The 9,674-nt window shown below is 49.3% G+C and overlaps 1 pseudogene; it reads left to right on the plus strand.

The window, feature by feature from the left end:
- The first annotated feature begins 220 nt into the window (after positions 1–220).
- On the plus strand, positions 221–321 carry LOC132504698 (U6 spliceosomal RNA; annotated as a pseudogene).
- The last annotated feature ends 9,353 nt before the right edge of the window (positions 322–9,674 follow it).

Genomic DNA, 9,674 nt, shown 5'->3' on the forward strand with positions numbered 1-9,674 from the left:
CACGTGCTACAACTACTGAGCCTGCGCTCTAGAGCCTGTAAGCCACAAGTACTGAAGCCCGCGCACCTAGAGCCTGTGTTCTGCCCGCGCACCTAGAGCCTGTGTTCTGCAACAAGAGAAGCCACCGCAATGAGAAGCCTGCGCACCACAATGAAGAGTAGCCCCCACTTGGCGCAACTAGAGAAAGCCTGTGCGCAGCAACGAAGACCCAATGCAGCCAAAAATAAATAAATTTATTTTTTAAAAACTGGAAGGATACAGAGAAGGTGAGCACGATCCTGCACAAGGGGGACACAAATTCATGAAGCGCTCTGAATCTTTACAACAGTGTGAGTGTACTTAATACCACAGAACTGTACACTTGGAAGTGGACGGGGTGGCAGATTTTATAGTACGTGTATTTAACCACAATTTTAAGGAAAAAAACTGATCAGGAGTAGTTTGGGCAGTGCTTGCCTTCTTCTCATTGTATAACTTAGGATATGGAATGAGCATCTTTTCTCTGCCATGGTGAACCGTCATCGTCTTTTCTAGGTCTGGACCAGCCTCCAACGTGACCTTTGCAGGTTGAGTGATTTGACACGTCTCTGAGTTCCTTTACCGCGAAGGTTTTTGCCAGCACCACTTCCTCGGCATCTTCCTCCTTCTTGTCCCTCCCCAGGTCCCTCAGCCACACACCTCCAGCCCTGGAGCAGCGGCAGAGCCTGCACCCCAACCCTCCCCTGTCCTCCTTTCCTTCTAGGACCGTCACCCTTCACTCCAGTTGCACTGCCAGCTTTATTAGTGTTTTTGGTACCTTTCCTGCACTTCCACCTTTTGGCCAATTCCCTGTGTCAATGATGCATTTTTGTAAGCCATTAAGTGGGTTTATCACAGAAGGCAACACAACAACACACTTTGCTGGCTGTGTAGGAACTGAGTAGCAGGTGTGTGGTGACCAACAACTTTTAGTTTTTAAATTTTTATTTATTTATTTTTAAATTTTTTGGCCGTGTTGGGTCTTTGTTGTTGTGTGCAGGCTTTCTGTAGTTGCGAGTAGGCAAATAGAGTAGGCAAGTGGGGGCCTACTCTTTATTGTGGTACGTGGGCTTCTCATTGCAGTGGCTTCTCTTGTTGCAGAGCACGGGCTCTAGGCTCGTGGGCTTCAGTAGTTGTGGCTTGCCAGCTCAGTAGTTGCGGCTCACGGGCTCTAGAGCGCAGACTCAGTAGCTGTGGCGCACAGGCTTAGTTGCTCCGCGGCATGTGGGATCTTCCTAGACCAGGGCTTGAACCCGTGCGCCTGCATTGGCAAGCGGATTCTTAACCACTGCACCACCAGGGAAGCCCTGACCGACTTTGAAAGCAGCGCCATGATGGGTTGTGGGTCTGAGGCGCACCTGCTGGTGATTTGCAGACTGAATAGTTTGCAGCACAGTTTGTACTTGACGCAGTTACTCACGTTAACGCATCGAGGTAACTGATATTTGACTATATTATTAACTATATTATATTAGTTTTATTATATATTATTATAATATATTATATATATTATTATATAATATATATAATTATTATATAAATAATATATAAAATAAATATATATTATTATTTATAATATTATATAGTTATATTATAACTATATATTAGTTTTATTATATTATAATTATTATATATAATTATAATATAATTAAATAATATAATATTATAATTATATATTAGTTTTATTATATTATAATTATAATATATACTATATATTATATTAGTTTTATTATATATTATTATAATATATTATATAATATATTATTATATAAATAATATATATAATAAATAATATATTATATATATTATTAATATTTATAATATTATATAGTTATATTATAACTATATAATGTTATCTATATTAACTATAACTGATATTTGGCGTTATTTAACTAGACCACAGTAATTAAAATCTGTGCACATTGGAACTGTGCAAAGTAGGGACCACCTACACTGCCACTTTCCCTCTGTCTTCCTGCGCCTTCTCCCCCTGCAAGCAGGAGCTGACCTGGGTCCCTTGCCGTAGGATTAAAAGCAGAAGGTGTCTGTGGGTCTTTCAGACTTTGATTTTTCCCAGAAGTCCTAGCCCTTAGGAAAACAAGGATGTAAGGAAAAGGAAAGAAGAACTGGAGTCTCCCTTGTGGGCAAAGTGTCCTGGAGAAGTAGGGGGCGATGAGGTATCCTGGGCCATGGGAAGATTCCCTGGGCTGCAGTGGGAAGGCAGGTGACAAGGTCCCGGGCCTGCTGCCCACCAGCCCCCAGAGAGCAATGCAGGTTGTGCACCCAGGTGGTAGGACCCCAGGCAGGCTGGCCAAAGTGGTCCTCGAGGCTGGGGACAGCATTGTGGCATGGGACCCGGAGCCTGCAGTACCGGTGTGGATAAATGATGAGTGGCCAACAGGTCCCCACTCTCCCCTCCCCAGGCCCTGTCCCTGTGGGAGTCCTGACTTAGGAAGGCGCAGAACTCTGGAACTGACTTCTGTGATGCACCAGCCCGTGGAATCGTGGAATGGGAACTGGGGTCAGAAATTAGGCTGTTATAGAAAACGGAGCCAGTGGAACTTCCTGCACACACGTTTGTGGCCGGAGAGTCATGCTTGCGATAATCACGGCTGTGCTACCGCCACGAGCTGGCCCGATCTAATGGCTTTATCCGACACCCACAATGTTAACAAGGTAGCTTATTATCACCGCAGTTTGAAGACGGGGTAATAGAGCCGAAGGCAGAAGTAACCTGCTTAAGGTCTCACAGGTAGCAAGAGGCAGAGGAGGAGTTCAGACTCAGAGACTGCTTGTGTCTAGAGGCTTCTAACCACCAGGAGCGTGTGGACTGTCTTTTTTCCAGTCTCCACTGTGGCACCAAGCACAGGGGGGCTGCCGATGCTCCCTCCCTCTCCCGAGTGTCCCCTGGCGCCCACCTCCACTTTCCATCTGTAAAACAGTGATCACTGGCCTAGAGCAACTGCATAGCCATCCAAAACTCTGCTCACAGGGTTAAGCATCTGAGTGTTCACTTTGAAGAAAGAATCTCCTTCTTTACTCCAAAGGATGGAAACGTTTGATGGGGTGCTCCCACATTTTCAGTGGAATTCCCTATCTGGTGAGGTGTAAAGCACAGGGCAGTGTCCTGCTAGGTTGGGACTTTGCTGAACCTCAGTGCAATGATCCCTTTTCACCATGGGGGCAGAGGGGGGACACTTCCATGATTTTATTGACAAGACAAAACCCCCATTTTGCCCTGAAAGTGGTAGGATCTAAAGGGTTTCATCAGAAAACATGTACTATTTCCCTGATCCCAGTAGATGCTGGAATCCCCCTGCACTGCCAGTCAGCCTTCTTGTGAGTTTGACAACTGCTGTTTCTGTAACCTAAACAATTTCATATTTACTTTCTAAGTTGAGCAAGGAGGGGCCGTGGTTAAGCCATTTAACCTCCTTGCACGTCTGCTCCTCTTCCACGAAGTGAAGATGTGAGACCCCTTGCTTAGAAGCAGCACGTTTCCCAGTATCGCCCGGGCAGCTGTGCACGGCAACCTGGAGGCTGGGGGCTTGTCGTGCATTGAAAATGGGCCTCTGGGGTCAAATAAGGTTGGGAATCACTACGTTAGACAAAGCTTAACGAGTTTCTTCTGGACAGGACTTTTCAGAGCCTCTAGAAGGCCTTGTGAGTCTTTGCGGGGCAGAGGAGGTGTAGTTTCTTAAATTCCTTGGCTATGGAATTCTTTTGGTGCAACGTCAAAACCCAGCCAGTGTGGGGCTGGAGATTTACAGGTGATACCTGGAGAACACTGCTGCAGAACACAGACCCATGTGTTTAATAACCAAGGGTCACCACTGCAGCTTTTTGAAAAAGCAGGCAACCAGCGCTTCCCACCAATAGTTAATTAGTCCTCACTTTGACCAGACAGAGGATTCCGCAGTCACCCACCAGCCTCACTTGGAGGCCTGTTGAGGGACACCTTTCTCCTGTTACTAAGCTGGCTTTGGAGGGGTTTGGAATGCTTGGCTGGCACGGCAGTGGGTGGTGAGAAAGTCCTGGTTCTGGTAGGATCCTGGCGCTGCCACTACCAGCTGTGTGACCTTGGGTGAGTCTCTTAACCTCTCTGTGCCAAGTTCTCCTTATTTAAATGAGGCTAATGAGTGCAACTGCCCCTGGAGCTATGAGAGGAATACATGAGACAAAGTGGCCAGCACAGCTAGCCACTCACAGGAAGCTCTTTTTTTTTTTTGCGGTACGCGGGCCTCTCACTGCTGTGGCCTCTCCCGTTGCGGAGCACAGGCTTCGGACGCACAGGCTCAGCGGCCATGGCTCACGGGCCCAGCCGCTCCGCGGCATGTGGGATCCTCCCGGACCGGGGCATGAACCCGCGTCCCCCGCATCGGCAGGCGGGCTCCCAACCACTGCGCCACCAGGGAAGCCCAAAACTTAAGCATTTTAAAGTGTACAATCAGTGGTATTAAGCAAATTTGTGTAACCGTCACCACTATCCATGTCCAGAATGTTTTCATCACCCCAAACAGAAATTTTCAATCCCCTAAACATAACTTCCCATCACCCCAACCCGAGGGGCCGCTCTGAGAAGGGTCGCTCTGGAGGGAAGCCCCTCCTCAGGGCCCCGCCCTCCCCCAGGACCCAGTGCCCCACTTGGCTGGCACCCGCCAGACACAACACCAAAACGCAGCCCCCAGCAGCAGCCTCTTCCCTAGCATTTTCTCAGACTTAAAGCCAAGAACAAGTTAAGCAATTACGTGCTTCTTTAACCTCTCTCAATACTGCACCTTCAGAATGAGAAAGTGAGGTGGACAATTACATGTGACACAGTATCCTTGATGGGATCCTGACACAGAAGAAACACACTGGGGAAAAACTAAGAAACTCTGAACAAACTATGGACTCTAGTTAATAATAATGTATCAATATCATCTCATCAATTGTAGCAAATGTACAACTAATGCAAGATGTTAACAATAAAGGAAATGGTGTGTGTGCCCGTCTATGTGTGTATGTGGGAGGCTGTAATAAGGGCACTCCCTACTCTTAACTTTTCAGTAAATCTAAAACTGATTGATTGATTGACACGTTGCGGGGCATGCGAGATCTTCGTTCCCCGACCAGGGATCGAACCTGTGCCCCTGCAGCGGAAGCTCGGAGTCTTAATCACTGGACTGTCAGGGAAGTCCCTTTTCTTTTTCTTAATATAGTCTAATAACAGAAAGTGAAGCAGGGTCCGTTGTGATGATCTCATGTGTCAGAGAGCCCCTCCTCTTGAGGGCCAGACATCCTAACGGGCGGTGGGTGCCTTTGGTTCTGGGGAAAAGGATCCCGATGTGGCCATGCCTAGACTGCTCAGGGGCAGGCCCCACCCTGCACAGTGAAACTTGCAACTCTGGGCCGCGGCTCCAGCATCCTAATTATGCTCCCAGAACACCGCAGGCCTGTAAAGGTTTTCCAGACACTGAGGCTGATGATGGAAGCAGAGGGGACACGAGTGACAGGTGGGTCTCACGGACGAGGGCCGAGTCCCTTCTGGAGGCGCTGCACAGGCCCCCTCGGGGTGCAGGAGCCACTGCTGGAAGGCCTGCGGGTTGAGCAGGTTGATGCCTGGGTCCAACCCTGGCTCCTTCACTCCAGGCTGTGCGGCCTCGGCAAAGTCTCCCCATGTACGACACTGACCCCGCACCGCTGTTGGAAAGATCTAGTTAAGACAACAAAGTCAAGTGGTTCGCACCTAGAGGGTGCAGGCCCGCCACGTACCCACTGTCTACGACTGGTCCCTGAAGCCATTCGAGGACAGGAGGCGCTGCTCGGCTCAACACGTGATCCACGGCCAGCTTTCTGGGCAGATGAACAGGGTGCCCGTTTCCCCGGGCCGCTGCGTCCAGCCAGGACTTCGCCCCGCTTCTTACTTGGCAGGCATTCCACTCACCCCGCCTCACCTAGACCTGAGGCAACCCTGTTCTCCCGGCAACACTGTACCCATGTCACAGGCGAGGGAACTGAGGGGCCAGATCACCTTTAAGGCGGGTTCTTTATTCAGCAAGTGTTCGAACTCGACTTGCCCATGGCCGCGTGCGGAGGCCGAGACCGGCCGGTAGCCCGCGAGCTTCTGACTCTAGGGCTCTCCGGCCCTTCACCACTGTACAAAGACACCGTCGCCGCCTCGATCAAGTGCCCGAGACTCGGCTCGGTCCAGTGCCTCATGGCCCCCTTAACCATGTGAGCCCTCGGACCAATCCGCAGGGCCAGGAGCGGGAGGCCTTGGGATTGGCCCATCCCAGCCGGGGGGCGGGACTCTTGTTCGGAGAGTAGAAGCCTCGCCTTTCCTCCCCACCCAATCTCTGTCATCCGCGTGAATCTCGCTCGCTCGCGAGACCGGTATCCGGTTGGTGCCTTTAACCCCCCACAATGCACCGGCGGGGGCGGGGCAGTCGTATTTTGGCACGTACACGCGCGCTGCTTGCGTCATCTTTCCGAGCCGGAGATTAGGACCCTTCTGGGCGCGGGAAGTTTTCCCGGATCCCAGTTTCTGGATCATAGGATAAGTTTCTTAAAATGGGTCCAAGGGCCTTCCATCGCTGTTCCTTCCCTGGCCCTAAGGCCTTGTCCCCGCAACCGTCTCCGAAGCGCTGGGTTCCGTCCTCACTGCTGTCTTGGCGTGGCTCGCGCTCCAAGCACTCATTTGATTTTTCTCGTTCCACCTAGAGTAGGGATACTTAAGCTGTGGTCCTTGACTGGGGTTCCGGAGGCTGTGATCCGCTTCCAGGTACATGCAGAATAGGCTGTGTAGGAGCCCCTGGGGATTGGTGGGGGCGGAGGGGCTCTCATCAGACTTAGGTGCTGAGAACCCTCACAGGACTAACAGGGCCCCACTTAGTTCGTCTGTGGGCTCTTTGTCAGCACGGGGCCTGGCACAGATGTCCTCAGATGCTTATTAGAGGGAAGAGAATATTCTAACTTTACTTCTCCCAATTACCCTCCGCACACTCCTCAATCTACTTCACGGGAACACTTGGTATCACCGCACACAGCTTTTGATTGCACACCTCCCTGGTGGGATCAGGCTCTTCCCTCTGCCGGATCGTTCATTCATTCATCCTTCCATCAAACCATGATGGAGCCTATGAACTAGCGAGTGGAGGGGTGGAGCACAGCGCCAGACACTGGAGACACAGTGGTGAACAAGACAGGCCCAGGCACTGTTCCCGCTGAGCTCATGGTCTCCGGGAGACACAGGGAGGTTGGGGCTGAGGGAAAAGCCGTGAGCGCCTCTGGATTGGTCACCAGGGAGATCTGAGACTGAAAGATAAATAGCTAATAACCGAGTCAGGGTGAGGGGGGAACGGCACGGGTAAGATTCCAGCCTGTCACAGGAGAAGAGGAGAGAAGAGAAGGCGTAGGGCCAGCGTTTTGACCCTTGGAGGGTTGCTAGGAAGGTGTGGACTGATGAGTGTTTTTGGAAGATGCAAAACCAGGGGTGCTCTCACATGAAGAGCTGGCTGGCTGTTTATGTGAGGGATGCAAGAGCAGGAGGGAGTTGGGCAGATGGAGGCGGGAAAGGGAACGGCTGAGCAAGGGCTGGATGTAGAATCCGACATGTGCAGGAGCCTTCCTGGGCCTCAGTTTGCCCATCTGTAAAGTGTGAGGTCTGGACTCCACCTTTAAGGTCCTCCCACCTGTGATTCGAATTTAGCAACACTTCAGGGAGGTGAGGGTTTGTAAGTGATTACAGCAGGGAGAGAGAAGGAAGGGAGGCGGGAGAGAGTGACACAAACACAAAAGGGAAACTGGGAAGAGCAGGACCCAGGGGCCTGCCCAGGTCAGAGCCATCCTTAGATTCAGACCCTCAGTTGTCCTGCTGTGGGACCTTGGGCAGTTCACTCCAGCTCCCAAGGGCTCAGGTTTTGTCTTTGTGATACGGGGATAGTAATATAGGTGACACTGTCTCTGGGTTTTCGGGGATACCGTAGCCAGGGAACTGCAATTCAGAAAAAACCGACTACAACATTGATTTGCATACATATAAAATAATCTCTGGAAAAACAAGCAAGTTTGCCTCCAAGGGAGTGGAACTGGGTGAGTGGATGGTGTAGGGCAGAGAGGGCAGAGAGGAGAGGAAGGAAAGTTGTTTTTTTTTTTACTATTTTTCTTTTTGAATTTTGAACCACATGGCAAGTCAGAGAGCAATGCCAGGCCTTCGTGTTTCTGCACTGGTCACAGCCGGGCGCCTACCAAACTTGAAGGCAGAGGGCACATTAGCAAGGGCACGTTCTGGGTATCTGGACACCTGAGTTCTGATTGAGGTCTCCCACCAACACACCCTGGATTTATTTTCTTCACTCATAAATTTGGAGACAAGTGGGGGCTTTATAGAGGGTAAAGCAAAATCTTAGGACCCTGCTGGCTTGCAGGGATTCAGATTCTACCAGTGACTAGCTGGTGAGCTTGGGTAAATCACTTAATCCCTCAGAATCTCAGTGTTCTCATCTGAAAAATGGGCATTAATGCCACCAACCTAATTGTTGTGAGAATTTGATAAGATGCTGTGTGCAGCAGGGGGACAGTCCAGCATGTGGTAGGTGCTCAGTAAGAATTACTTCCGGGTGGGGGAGGGACGGACTGGGAGTCTGGGATTCGCAAATGCAAACTATTACATACAGAATGGAGAAACAACAAGGGCCTACTGTATAGCACAGGGAACTCTATTCAATATCCTGAGATAAACCATAATGGAAAAGAATATAAAAAAGAAGGTATGTATATGTATAACCGAATCACTTTGCTGTAGAGCAGAAACGAGCACAACATTGTAAATCAACTGCACTTCAATCAAAAAAAAATTACTTTCATTCTTTCTCCTATTCTAGCTTTGAAGAACCCATGACTGTTAGGCTGGAGAAACGTAACCGAGTTAATGTTTGTTTTTTCCATTTAAAGGCTTTCATAATGTGTGATGCAGGGAGAACGCGTCAAGAAGCACAGAGTGTCCAGTTTACAGTACAATCTGACCAGCGATTATGTAAAAATACCTGAGCATGAGGAGGCTCAAGGCAGGCCTCTCATATGCTGGGAGGCGGCGGTGCGATCCGGCGGGTGCTCCTGGCGGCCCTCTGGTGGTGAGGAGGGAGACTGCGTGTCAGTGTAACGGCCTGAGCGTCTCGCATCAGGACCTGGCTGATTCCAAGTGTTGCAACCTGGAACAGGAGTGTACACTTGTAAAATGTACACTTGTAAAATTAGTGCACATATTCCAGAAATATATAAGCTCTTGAAATATTTACTTTTTGCAAATACTGACATTATATATAGTATATGATATATTCTGTTTGGGGATATTATATATGTGTATGCATAGAATATGATTCTGTTAAGCAAACTGTTTTGGAACTTGCTTGTTTCATCTAAACATATATTTTGAATAACGTTCCATGTAAGAACATATAATTTTAATACAGTCTCCGTTTTAAAAAAAAATTATTTTATTTTATTTATTTTTGGCTGTGCTGGGTCTTCCTTGCTGTGCACAGGTTTTCTCTAGTTCTGGCAAGTGGGGGCTACTCTTCGTTGCAGTGCGCCGGCTTCTCATTGCGGTGGTTTCTCTTGTTGCGGAGCACGGGCTCTAGGCACACGGGCTTCAGTAGTTGTGGCTCACAGGCTCT

Source organism: Lagenorhynchus albirostris, chromosome 1 (genome assembly GCF_949774975.1).
Source record: "Lagenorhynchus albirostris chromosome 1, mLagAlb1.1, whole genome shotgun sequence".
Lineage (NCBI taxonomy): Eukaryota > Metazoa > Chordata > Mammalia > Artiodactyla > Delphinidae > Lagenorhynchus > Lagenorhynchus albirostris.